This window comes from Oreochromis niloticus, linkage group LG3, assembly GCF_001858045.2.
Source record: "Oreochromis niloticus isolate F11D_XX linkage group LG3, O_niloticus_UMD_NMBU, whole genome shotgun sequence".
NCBI lineage: Eukaryota > Metazoa > Chordata > Actinopteri > Cichliformes > Cichlidae > Oreochromis > Oreochromis niloticus.
The window spans coordinates 61,040,297-61,052,666 of NC_031967.2; the positions used below are offsets into that span (position 1 = coordinate 61,040,297).

At 41.9% G+C, this 12,370-nt stretch overlaps 1 protein-coding gene across 5 annotated transcripts in view; it reads left to right on the top strand.

The window, feature by feature from the left end:
- LOC100703578 (nuclear factor 7, ovary) overlaps positions 1-12,370 on the top strand; it is a 972,198-nt gene that overhangs the window by 256,721 nt on the left and 703,107 nt on the right. The gene's annotated exons all lie outside the window — the stretch shown is intronic.

Here is a 12,370-nt window from a genome sequence, read left to right on the forward strand (position 1 = left end):
TGGACCATAAGGTGCACGGGATTATAAGGCACATTAAGCGAAACAAAGCAGTCAGATAAATCAAACTTTATTCAACTCATTCTTCTTGCTTCCTCCACTTCTGTACCATTGATTCATTAATGCTGTATTCTATCACAGCTGCTCTATTCCCATGTTGTTGCAGTATATTAGTGACTAACCTCATATTGTGGATGGATTATCTCAGTTGTTTTCCTGACTGAAGTTTGGTCCGTTTACAGCATCCTGCCATGCGATTGCATTTGTCTCTAACCATCAGGAACCTTCACGTTAACTTTTATCGAGTGGAAAAGTGTTAGCGTTGATTCCTGCAGATTCACTGTTTATGTTATGCTAACATAGCTGTGTCACTAGCGATCACGTAGCACATCATTATATACCAGCTAGCCCAACTTCAGTAACCTTACAAATGTCACTGCTGTTTAGTTTCCTGTCTTCATTTATGTTGGAAGTTACAGCACAGCTGTACGTTTGAATTTGTTTCCGAAATTTCTCATTCAGAACCGCTAACTTCATGCTAACTTCTAACTCCGTTAAATGTAATAAATTCTGTTTTCACGCATGCCTGGACGTTAAACTTCATAGTTATACCTGGTAAAGCACCAAAGCTGATCGATTTATTAAAGATGAAAGAATTTAGACAGTTTTTAACTCTCAGTGATGCTGCAGTGTTCGTTTGACTTTGGGACCTGAAGTGGATGGAGTTTAGGTCCCACATTACTCCCAGATTTATGAGCACCTTAGTCTGACAAATACGGTGTTCTGAGAAACCATCCTACTCTGACAAAACATCCTACCCGTATTATAATTTGACAGTGACTTGCTACTAAACCTAACCCTACCCCTAACCATAACCATAACCTTAAGAAGTATTCCGCATGGGTGAAAGAAAAAGAAGTTAATTCGGCGTTGGTGTGGTGCGCATGCGCCGCGTCTGCGCAGAAACATTGGGTAGGATGTTTTTTCAGGTAGGATGGATTCCCAGAACAATGGCAATAACGACGGCTCGCTTGCATGTTCTACAAAAACAAAATGTTCTTTGGTGGGTATCTGACGGACAAACACCAAACCAGTTCCACATCACTGAAGTGCCACCATTTTTACAAACCAATTCTGGTTCATCCATTTCACTCAACAATCCGCTTTCTCCCTTCTCATTCTCCGTTACCGCTGTGCTTTTTCGGCCATGTGCGTATGCGCATTTTACCCATATTCTATCGCGATATTTCATTTTCTTATCTCTGCCTAACATTGTACCAGTATTACCGTGAATGGTATAATATGGCCCAGCCCTAATCAGTGGTCCACTCACTAGTTTTTCTGATAGGCTCTGGTCTCTTGTTTTGTTTTGCAGCGTCTCTTTCAACACTTTAGACACTGTCCTTCTGTGAAAGTCACTTCACAGACTTTGTCTGTGTGCAGGTTATTAGGATCCATAGTTCTGTTTCATTGTGACAGCAACCTCTGCTGACTTACACAAATGGAAAGTGAAGAGACCCAGAGATCTGCTTGAAGAGGTCAATGTGGACAACAAAACATTGTACTGTTTATGTCCTGTTTCTACTCATACAGTTTGATAACTGAAACAGCCATAAATAAGACCATAACAGCCCCAAACCTTACCTGATATAAATTTGGATCATCGCTTCCAAGGGAGTGCAGTTGCACTTCCTTGGAAGCAATCATGATGTATGCTGTATGTTCTTGCATCTATCACTTTAACTTGACTGTCACTTTGGGGGAGCGGACAAAGTTGTAGTAAATAGAGCAGCTGATGAGTTGAGTAAAGAAGTAGGGGTAGTTTTACACAGGTTTTTGTTTGTTTTGTTTGTTCAAGTTGGAGATTTAAAAAAATGTAATCAAATTCAAAAGGACTGAATGTGATTTTTACAACTGAAAAAAACATGAAGAAAAACAATTTTAAAAGCTATAACTTTATATTATAGTTAATGACTGTAAATTATCCAATCCCAGTGTTCCTACTCAGATATGAAGGCTTAAGGCAGTACCACAGTCAAAGTGGAGGAGCCCAAGGTCTGTATGTCTGCAGACTTTGGCTAACAGAATTATAGCGCTATGATTTTAATCACAGGATAACCCCCCCCCCCCCCCCCGCCCCCAACTTTCAATACAATCATCCCGGATATCCTCATCACCAAACTAGTCACACTCAGCCTCGCCCCTCTCTGTGTGAGACTGACTGTGAGACTCGGCCCTCATTTCTCATCCACACATTGAGCACCGGTTTCCTAAAGGGCTGTGTGCTGAACCCCCTCCATCCATCCATGTCCCTACATCCACGACTGCAGTCTGACCCACAGCAAGCCCCTCATCATCGAGTTTGTTTACGACACCACAGAAGTCGGACTCATCTCAAAGGGAAAGGAAGCCTACAGAGAGGAAGTCCTGAAGTTGGCAGCCTGGTGTTCAGAAAACACCAGGCTGGCACTGAACACTAAGAAAACCAAAGAGGTCATTGTTGACTTCAGGAGGCACAGCACTGACTTAGCCCCCCTACACATCAACGGTGAGTGTGTGGAGAGGAGCCACACCTTCCAGTTCCTTGGTGTCCTCATCTCTGCTGACATCTCCTGGACAGACAACACCACAGCAGTCGTCCAGAAGACCCAGCGGCTGCACTTCCACAGGGTCCTCAGGAAGCACTAAACTCAAACCTAATGCTGCTGATCTTCTTCCGCTCATCCATTGAGCATTGATTGCTGGTGTGGCAGCCTGAGTATTTTAAGCGTCAAAGACAAGTCTCAGAATTCTTGTTGAAGTCAGTCAGGTTTCAGAGATCACAGCACAGAAACAGCTTTAGTGAAGGTTATGAATGATCTTCTTATGGCCTCTGACAGGGTTTCGTGCTTGTACCAACTCTGTTTAGATTTTACATGCTTTCCTTAGCCAACGTCATTCGGCATGAAATACATTTTCATTGCTATTTGTGTTCATTGATCACACACAATAATAAGTTGAACTGCAGGAATGTCTTAACCTCCTAGGACCTGGTGTGGACATCAAATTTTGTGGACATCACATTTTGGGTTGTCTACACCAAAATACTATATTTTGCTCTACAAGGGCCTTATATCCACTCACGAGGACATTATACTGCCACTGTTCTATTGAAATTGGATATGCTGATATGTGCATCTTATTTTTGACAGAAACAAAAATCAGGTAAAAAAAAAAAAAAAATCTGGCAATTCTTTGTTTTTACATTGATCAGGTCCCAATATGCCCAAATATCAAAGAGAAATTAAAAATGCATGCCATGGAAGAGTTCGGGTCTTAGGAGGTTAAAGTCCAGATTTTCTGCTTCTAAATTCAGAAAACTGAGGTTATTACACTCTGCACTAATTCATAGAATCATAGTGTCTAACCAGATACATACTCTGGGTCACAGTATCTTGTCCTCCAGTAATGTTATGAGGACATTTGGAGTCATTTTGTCATTATGACAATAATGTTGTTTCCTGTCAGTGAATTGAAGCTGTTAAACTGCAGCTGTCCTCCTGCTGCCTCGTTGTTCCAAAGCTCTTTGTTTCTCTTTTAGTTCTCACCGTTTCTTTCTGTTTCTGCTGTCAACCTTTTCACATGGAAAATCATTACACTGTTTCTCACTGAATGACTCCCCAAACTAGATTTGAAATTCTATCAAGTTTCTAATCATTACAAGTGATTCATGTTTCTATTTGATGTGTGTAAATGGAGATGATTTAGTTCGCTGGGATATGGACTGACATGTGTTGAATGGGAGGAGCAGTTTGTTGGTTTTGATAATGAAATAACAGTTATGTTGTGTAATTATGGAAGTTTTCCCAAAAAAACAGGTGGGGAAAAGTAGTATAAATTGATCCATACTGGATAAAAAGCTGACCACTGTTCTACGACAAGGATGAAATCCATACTTTTCCCTCTGAATTATACTTCGACTAACAAGGTACGAACTCTCCTTTCCACCACACTGACATAGACCCTCCTGGGGAACCTGTGGGGTGTGATCCCCATGTAACTGAAGGACACACTCCAGTCCCTCAACACCACAGTCTGCCTATCCAAAGTTATGGTCTCTGATGACCACGGTGTTCCAGAGACATGTCAACCAGTACAACCTTGCAACATCCCAAGCCTTTAGGAACTCAGGGCAAACCAAATCCAACCCATGGGTCCAAACACGAATCACTACCTCATTAATACATATCTGCACAGACCAAGTGTGTCACGTTGGCTGGTGTGGGACTCAAAAAAAAAAAAAAGCACTGTGAACTGTGCAGTCAAATCGAGTTGGTTTAATTACAACACCAGTGATATGTACATATATACAGTGGGACAGAGAAAAGAGGGGTCCAGGGATTCCAAGGGTTGGTCCAGGGCAGGGAAAAAGGGAACTCTTGCTTACAATCCACTATGTACAGTCCAGATCACCAAGTCCACACTGTGCTCTCTCTCACTCACGCTCAACAGGGAAGGGTCCAGGGAAGACAGGTTTAGGTCCAAGGAAGTCTATACAAGGGAGACGAAAACAGACGTAAGAAAATACACCCAGGAACACAGGGAGGTCAACAAGAGACTAGGCCATGCAGCACTAACACTAAGGCTGTGTCCCAATTCAGGGTCTGCACGCTTGAAGTACGCATTTCAAGTGCGATTACGTCACCGCCACGCGACGACGGCTGTCCCAATTCAAAGTGTACTTCAAATGCATACTCCAAATGCGCCGTCAATTTCCCCAAATATCAAGCGTGGTCGGGTGCACGCTTTGTGGCCCCATATATCCCACAATCCATAGCGCGGCGATGGGTGTGGATAATTTTGCCGCAAAATACGGCAGAAGGGAGCGGCCGAAGAGTGAACTGTCAAAAGTAAGTACTGAATATGATGTCACTTATTTATGTGCGAATGTTTAAGAACGTTAAAACATTACTGTTGGCCACATGTCGGCAAAGTTATGTGACATTAGTGATGTTTGTACTTTCAGCGGTAACTTGGTTTTAAAGCCTCTACTTCTAAATATATATATAGTTGACCTTAATCTTACAGAGAATGTGATGATTTTATGGATAATTAAAGTCAGTCATATATCCACAAACACAACAAGCTGAAAGTCAGTGATGCTGCTCGGTTTGCAGTCCTGAATATCAGGGCACAAGCAGGATTCACTGCACTGTTAATGTTAGCTATGTTATATTGCTGCCTCTGTTCGGTGGTGTCGAGCCAAACGGACTTTAACGTGTGTTTGAACGAGCTGACGGTTCACTCGTTAAGCTGAAAGAAAGATGCTTTAATCACAGGAGTCACACATGTGTCCACTGTACCATCTGGGAACTCTTCTTGTTTAGCACTCGTAATAACACAAACACTAAATCCTCCTTCTCTTGTGCTGTTTTGTAGCAGTGTATACACCTGAGACTGTCACCTGTCTGTCTGTCCTGCACTCTCTCTCTGTTTCTTTCTCTCTGATTGTGGAATAAAAGTATGAACATGTATTTATAAGTTACACTTGTGTTTGAATCCTGCAGCTTATCACACATTTGATTTCCATGTGTGACAACTGCAAGTGTCCAGAGTGAGGACAGACTGAGGGAGCCACTGCTGCACATCATCTGTGAGGCTTTGCACCCCTGATGATCCACCAGGACAAACTCAGCAGTGTGTGAGGAAGAGGAGGAGGAAGATCCAGCAGCAGCTGACAGATGGAGAGAATAGACAGACTGTTCCCTGTTTGTGAAGGACTGCTAGGAAAGTTTAACATAACTAATTGTCTGTCCTGAATCAGTCTTATTAGGTAATGTTCAAATGATTTTATCATTCCAGTGTTTTCAGTGTGGGAAAAAGTACTCAGAGCCTTCAAGTTACACACTATGAAAGGCAGCAACAAGTTTAATATTCAGAAACCTAAAGTATGTATCAGCAGCAGAATGGAGCTAAAAATAAATGTTTGTTTCAGTTCTATGAAGCTTTGAGTATTTTGGATTAGTAGTACTGCTGTGTTTGTTGCATCATATTGCTGTAATTGTTTATATGCTTTATATATTCTGAGGTAAGTTGATCTATAGTGTTACATCATATTCTATAAGGATGTTATGTGTTTGTAGACTTTCTGCCCAGTTTGACCCATTTAGCAGAAGTCGGCCTGTTTAAGGCTCTGATATCTATTCTGTATGACTTAAAGCAGTTATGACATGGTCTGATTTTCTCACCCAATAAAGGAATGTTTCATATATCAGTCTGATCTTCATTCTATCAGAAACAGTTATCACAGCTCGTACATTTTCTTTTTACACATATATATAAGCATTGAGCCAAATTTAGTAATGCCAACATATTGAAAGAACAATGTTTGTCTCTTATATATAATACATCTGTATATACACAGTCAAAGATAATTGGCTTTGAGTGAAGATTTAAGGTGATAGGAAATATAAATAACTGCAACTTGAATCTTTGACCCAGAGTTCAAGCTCATATATATATGATCTGACAATACATATAATATTGTCCATATTATATTAACATTACCACAGTGAGATGACTTTAGTCTCATGAATAACATTAGCTAATTATTATTTACTAACTAATCTTGAAATGACTGTTCAGTACAGAAATGAAGCCCAACTATCATGTTTTACAGTCCTGTGGTCTCAACTAATCAAAGTGATGTCATGACAAAAATGAATGAACAACAAAACATTTTTTCTCCTTCATTTCTGTCACACAAAACTGTATGAAACATTTCTCACGGTTAGTATCATGGTTGCTAGGCAACCTGAACAGCGCGACGAAGGCTAGACCGTCCCATTTCACAAGCCTCTCACTTCCGCACTTCCCGTACTTGTAGTACGCACCGTACGTAGTACGCGTAGTGTGCGTACTTCAAGCGTGCAGACCCTGAACTGGGACACAGCCTCCTATGTACAATGCTCCAGCAAGGAACACCACTCCAGCCATGCCTTAAATATGGTTGGTGTCTTCAGCCATGATGAGCCACAGGTGTGCGTGAGAGTGGGCATGAAGATCACGTGACCACAGACAGGCAGGCACCGCGCCCCAGGGCCGCCACAGATGCATCATGACAAAGTGCTGTGATTGCAGCCTGAATGGGGTGAATATCTTTCCAGCTGCTTATTTTACATTAAACATTTTTAATTTATAGATATTATCTTCTAAATCTCTGCTTTTACTTTGACATGAAAGAAGCTTTTTTAGTTAATGTGTCTATTTAAAAAAAGCAAATTTATAACGACCTTGATTTCATTTAATAAAGCAATAAACATTAAACATTCAAGGGGGTGAATACTTTTTATAGGCATTGTATGTTGTCTGGTCCTGGAACCATATATAAGCCTATTTACAATTATTTTCTATTTTAATAACTTGATTTTCCTAATTATATGCATGTTGGTGAAGTGAGTCACCTTCTGGTAACCTTACCTATGTTTATTTAAGCCCTGAGAAATATTACTCACAGAATTTTATTTTTTTTAAGAAACATAGGTAAGGTCACATGAACAACAATCCAACTGTAATCAGTTCTGGGAGAGGCCCCACTTTTGTGTTGGTTTATTTGTCAACAAACGTCTTTGAATCATAAACATTATGAAATGTTCCCAGAACCTCGAATGATCTTAGCTGCATTTGTTTCTTATTTTAATAACTTGATTTTCCTAATGATATGCATTTTGGTGAGGGAGAGTCACCTTTTAGTAACCGTACTTATTTTTCTTTAAGTCCTGGGACATATCATTTATAGCATTTTAGTTTTCAAAGAAACATGCATAAACATTTGAATGGTATAAACTTGACAATGAACACACCTTCTGGTCCACCTTCTTAATGATGGGGATCAACACCCCTTCTGCCTTTCCAAAGGTACTGCCCCTGATCACCAAGCAATATTGCAGAGGACAGCCAGGACAATCATACACCATCCTGAGCCTTTAGAAACTTGAGACAAACCTCGTGTATTCCAGGCGTCTGGCTACAAAGAAGTTGTTTAACTACCTTAGTGGCCTCTCCCCTAGTGATGTGCAAGTCATCCCTCTCATCCCTATTGGTGAGAGTGAGAAGCTAACTGTGCTCACAAACTGAGGGTCTGGGCAGGAGGTAAATTATCGAGATAGGCCACCAAGATATCTGTCACCTTTAGGAAGGAGTCAAAAGTTTCAGTGGCTTAGATTTCAGAGACTGTACATACATTAAAGGACTATTGCCTAGTTTCTTCACGAGTCAAAGCTGTATGGGAGTGGCAAAAGCGAAAGCCATGAATGTCCAGAGAGTGATGCCTAACACACAACAAAAGTTGCCTCAGGCTGTTTTATCTTGCGACCATACAATAATACAGAAGAGTCTCGACAATCATATGACCCCTGGTGATGGTGAAAAGGAACCAACAAGAAGAAGTCAAGAACAAGGTTTAGGGAGGGGCAGCCACATGTGACCAGTTAGGATAAGAGGAGGAAGACAGAACAAAAGATATGCTGTGAAATCGAGCCAGAGATTAATAATAATTCATGATTAAATCCAGACCTCATTATTGAAGACCTTTTATATGAGGGGGAGGATTTAAAAGGGAGCCAATAAAGGGAAGCCAATACATGAAGAATGAAGAGATGTCTTTGTCAGTGCATTTTATATCCCCTCAAAAATGCAAGAGTTTAGATAAATTCATATTAAAAGGATTAGCACAATTAAATGAGTCTATTAATATGATTTACTAACATCCATGAAAGACATTTATTACCATAACTCCTACCTCCGGGTTTTCTTATTTGACAGTAAAATTTATGAAAAGTGCAAACAAAGACCTCTTTAAAAGTCAGTTTCACTCAACAAATGAAAATACGGGTTGTCAGGTATTTTATCTACCATCAATCTTTCTATTAATCCAAGAATGGAAGAAACCAGTTTGCTGCTCATCCTGCTGCTATCAGGTCAGTAATATTAGTGTCTTAATCTTTGGAGCTATAGCATAAAAATATTCTGAGAGACATTTGGGTCATCAGGTTACATGTTTATGTTGTTTTGTTTTTGTCAAACAATGCATTTGATAACCCATCAAGGACAGAAACTCATTTACCTTCTCATTGTGCAATACCTCCATTCATTTTGAAATGTAAGTTTCTCATTGTATCGCACTAAGACTGATTTATTTAAAGGATTTTTGTACTGTTTCTATAATATTGTATTTATCTAATTAAATTGGGGTTTTTTTGTTGTTTTTTTACTGTTCTATTACACTACGATTCCACTAGCCAGTGCGATTCTAGTCCCATGAAATCTTTGCGTAAATGTAATTGTATATAAGAATGAAATTTTAAAACTTTATTGTTAGTAGTCCGGGTTAACACTGACGACCAGCGGTGCTGCTGACTAGCAGGGTGACAGGTGCAGTTTTGCACCCATAGGGCTTGTGAAGCTTGATTAAAGCACCTTGGCTCATGAGACCTTTTTGTACTGGGTCAGTGTCTGCTGAGTCCATGGTCTGGATGTGTTTTTCTGTCACTGTTCAGTAAACAGGTAAGTCATTCCATGTTGCACAGGGCCGAAAGTAGGTGATAGTTATTATCCTTTATTTGTCTAGGCTGAATGTGTCATTGAGAATTAAATTGAGATTTAAAAAGACAGAAAAAGGGCAAAACACACACAACACATAAGCACATATCAAGTAAAATCCAAATACTATATTTCAAACAAACAAGTACAAACATATGAAAAATATATGACAGCAGCTCATCAGTTGCAGGTCAGACACACTTATGCCAGGGAAGAGGTAGTAATAGAAAAATTAACCCTCCACACAGACACAACACAAAGAGAGCGAGAAAGAGACAAAACGGTGTGGAATCAGAGGGAAGAGGGAGCCTTGACAGTGTTCTGTTTTGGGGTTGTTGGTTTGGTTTTTTTTTGCCTGTCCTGTTCATTAATTTAGCAATCAGAATTATTGTCTGAAGGCCAAGAAAGGTGACTAACTGATGTATTTTTCCAAGTGGATCATTAAAGCTTTGTCATGTTCGTATACCCGTTGATCTTTATTATTATTATTTTCATTAATTTAATTTAATTTTACTGTAAGTTATTAGAAACTGGACAGACATGACTGGGGGATAGGAAAGGTAGATGTCATGGCTCAGAGGCCCGTGAAGTGGAATGGACTCATGCACTGAACCAAAAGACTGGAGGCTTGACGTGATTTGCAAAAACAAAAGTTTTATTTACAAGAATTCCTAACTTAGATAATCAAGACAAAAACACGATTTAATTTTGTGCCCAACTACAAGACCTGTCTGTGAAGTGCTGGGCTTAAGTTAAGCATGAAACTATCAGATCACAAAAACTGCTGAGGTCTGGAGTGGGTGGGGCAGGTGGAAACTCTGGCAGACCAGCGGCACTGAAACGAAGGAGAGGATAATCAGAACGGTCCAAGAAGATGTGAGAGTTTCCCAGTTTTATAAGCTGAGATGGCTCACGTGGTTGCAGGCAGGGATAAGCTGGAGGTGGATGATATACAGCATGCTATAAAGCAGCAGAAGCAAAGGAAGATATAGTGTGTCTGTGAGCACCCATGTGACATATAGAAGCCTCTCAGAGCAAGAGCTCAAAGAGGACCACTGGAGGGGCAGCCGTGCCACCCTCCTGGAAAGAGCTGAGGAGAGTCCTAGATGAGGGGTCACCCAGCAGCCACAGAGTGCAGAAACCACAGGGGGCTACAGTGACATGCCTGCGGGCTCTGCCGACAGCCAGCTGCACCAGAGCGGACCAAGCCCTGGGCCCAGAGGTCCAAGGGCCCCCCACCCCCAGAAGGGGCCCAACTGGGCACCAAGAAGCCACCGGGAGTGAGCCAGTATATACCAGAGCGCCCAGCCCCGAACACTAAGAACCACCAATGCACCAAAGGCTGAGTGCATCAGCCACCAGCAGGGAGTGTGGTGGGGGAGACCTGAGATGTTCCCAAAGAGGTGGAGTTTAAGACCCGACCTGACACATAATAAGCACACACAGACACAAAAATGCATTCCCACCCTACTGCACACATATACAAATGTGCAGCGCTCGCTCAATGTGGAGACAAACAGAAATTAACATTGTACACAATCACACTCCCCAAACATACTCTATGCCCCATGTCCAGGGACCATCGTCCCCAGAGGGGACCCAAGACTCAGGAGATGTTGCCCTCTTCCCTGGGGTGGAGACAAGCAGTCCGCTCCCAGTCCTCCAGCAGCAGGGAGGTCCAGCATCCCAGACCCAGATCTGATGGCCAACTCCTCCTTCAGAGAACAGGGGTGTGAAGACCCCATCCCTCTCTCTGCCTGCTCATATGTGGTGTTGCCACATGCTGTTCTAAAGTGCATTTAAAACATGGGAGGGGTACACTATATCTTCCTTTGCTGCTGCTGTGAGGATGCAAGAGTGAAAGGGAAGGTTTACAAAATAGTAGTGAGACCGCGATGATGTATAGTTTAGAGACAGTAGCACTAACAAAAAGCCTGGAGGCAGCACTGAAGATGTTCAGATGTTGGGTGTGACCCGGATGAACAGGACTAAAAATGATGCTGAAGAGGTTGAAAACAAAGTTAGAGAGGTGATGCTGAGGTGGTTTAGACATGGCCTGGCCTGGTAAATGGCCTGTATTTATATAACGCTTTTCTAGTCCCTAAGGACCCCAAAGCGCTTTACACAACAAGTCATCCACCCATTCACACACTCAAAGGAAGCAAAGGAAGTGGTCTCACTCACATCTCACTCACATGTGGTGAGATGATGAAGATGGAGCTGCCAGGCAGGTCAAGGTAGAGCACCTAATGGCCGGGCTTTAGGCCATGGAGCTTTAGGCCAAAGGGCCTGATGGAGCACAGCCTAAAGAAGAGGAATAGACCCACCCTCCTGTAAGCCCGCCACCATGAGTGGTGTCAAAGGGGTTGGGTGAAGTGTGTGTTGGGTTGAAGCCAAGGGTGGAGACCCTGGCAAACCGATCCCTGACTACTGAGGCTGGCGATTGGAACATGGAACCTCATCTCTCTGGTTGGGAAGGACAGAATCACCTCAATGCATGGCCTGGGCTCTGGTACTGATTCTCTCACCACTCACAAGCTTTGGATAGTGTCTAAAAGGCTTGAATAGAAGTGGCAGGAATTCACTTTTTCTTGCCTCTTCTTTAGAGATGGAGTGGGGAGCTAAGTCATTCCAAAGGGGCTATACCTTCACATCAAAAGGAGCTAGTTGAGGTCATTTGGTCATGGCATGGCTCCTGGGCACCGTGTTCAAGGCATATACCACAATGTGGAGTCCCATGGCAAGACCTGGAACACGCCAGAGAGATTATACCTCTCAAATGGCAAAGGAGTAT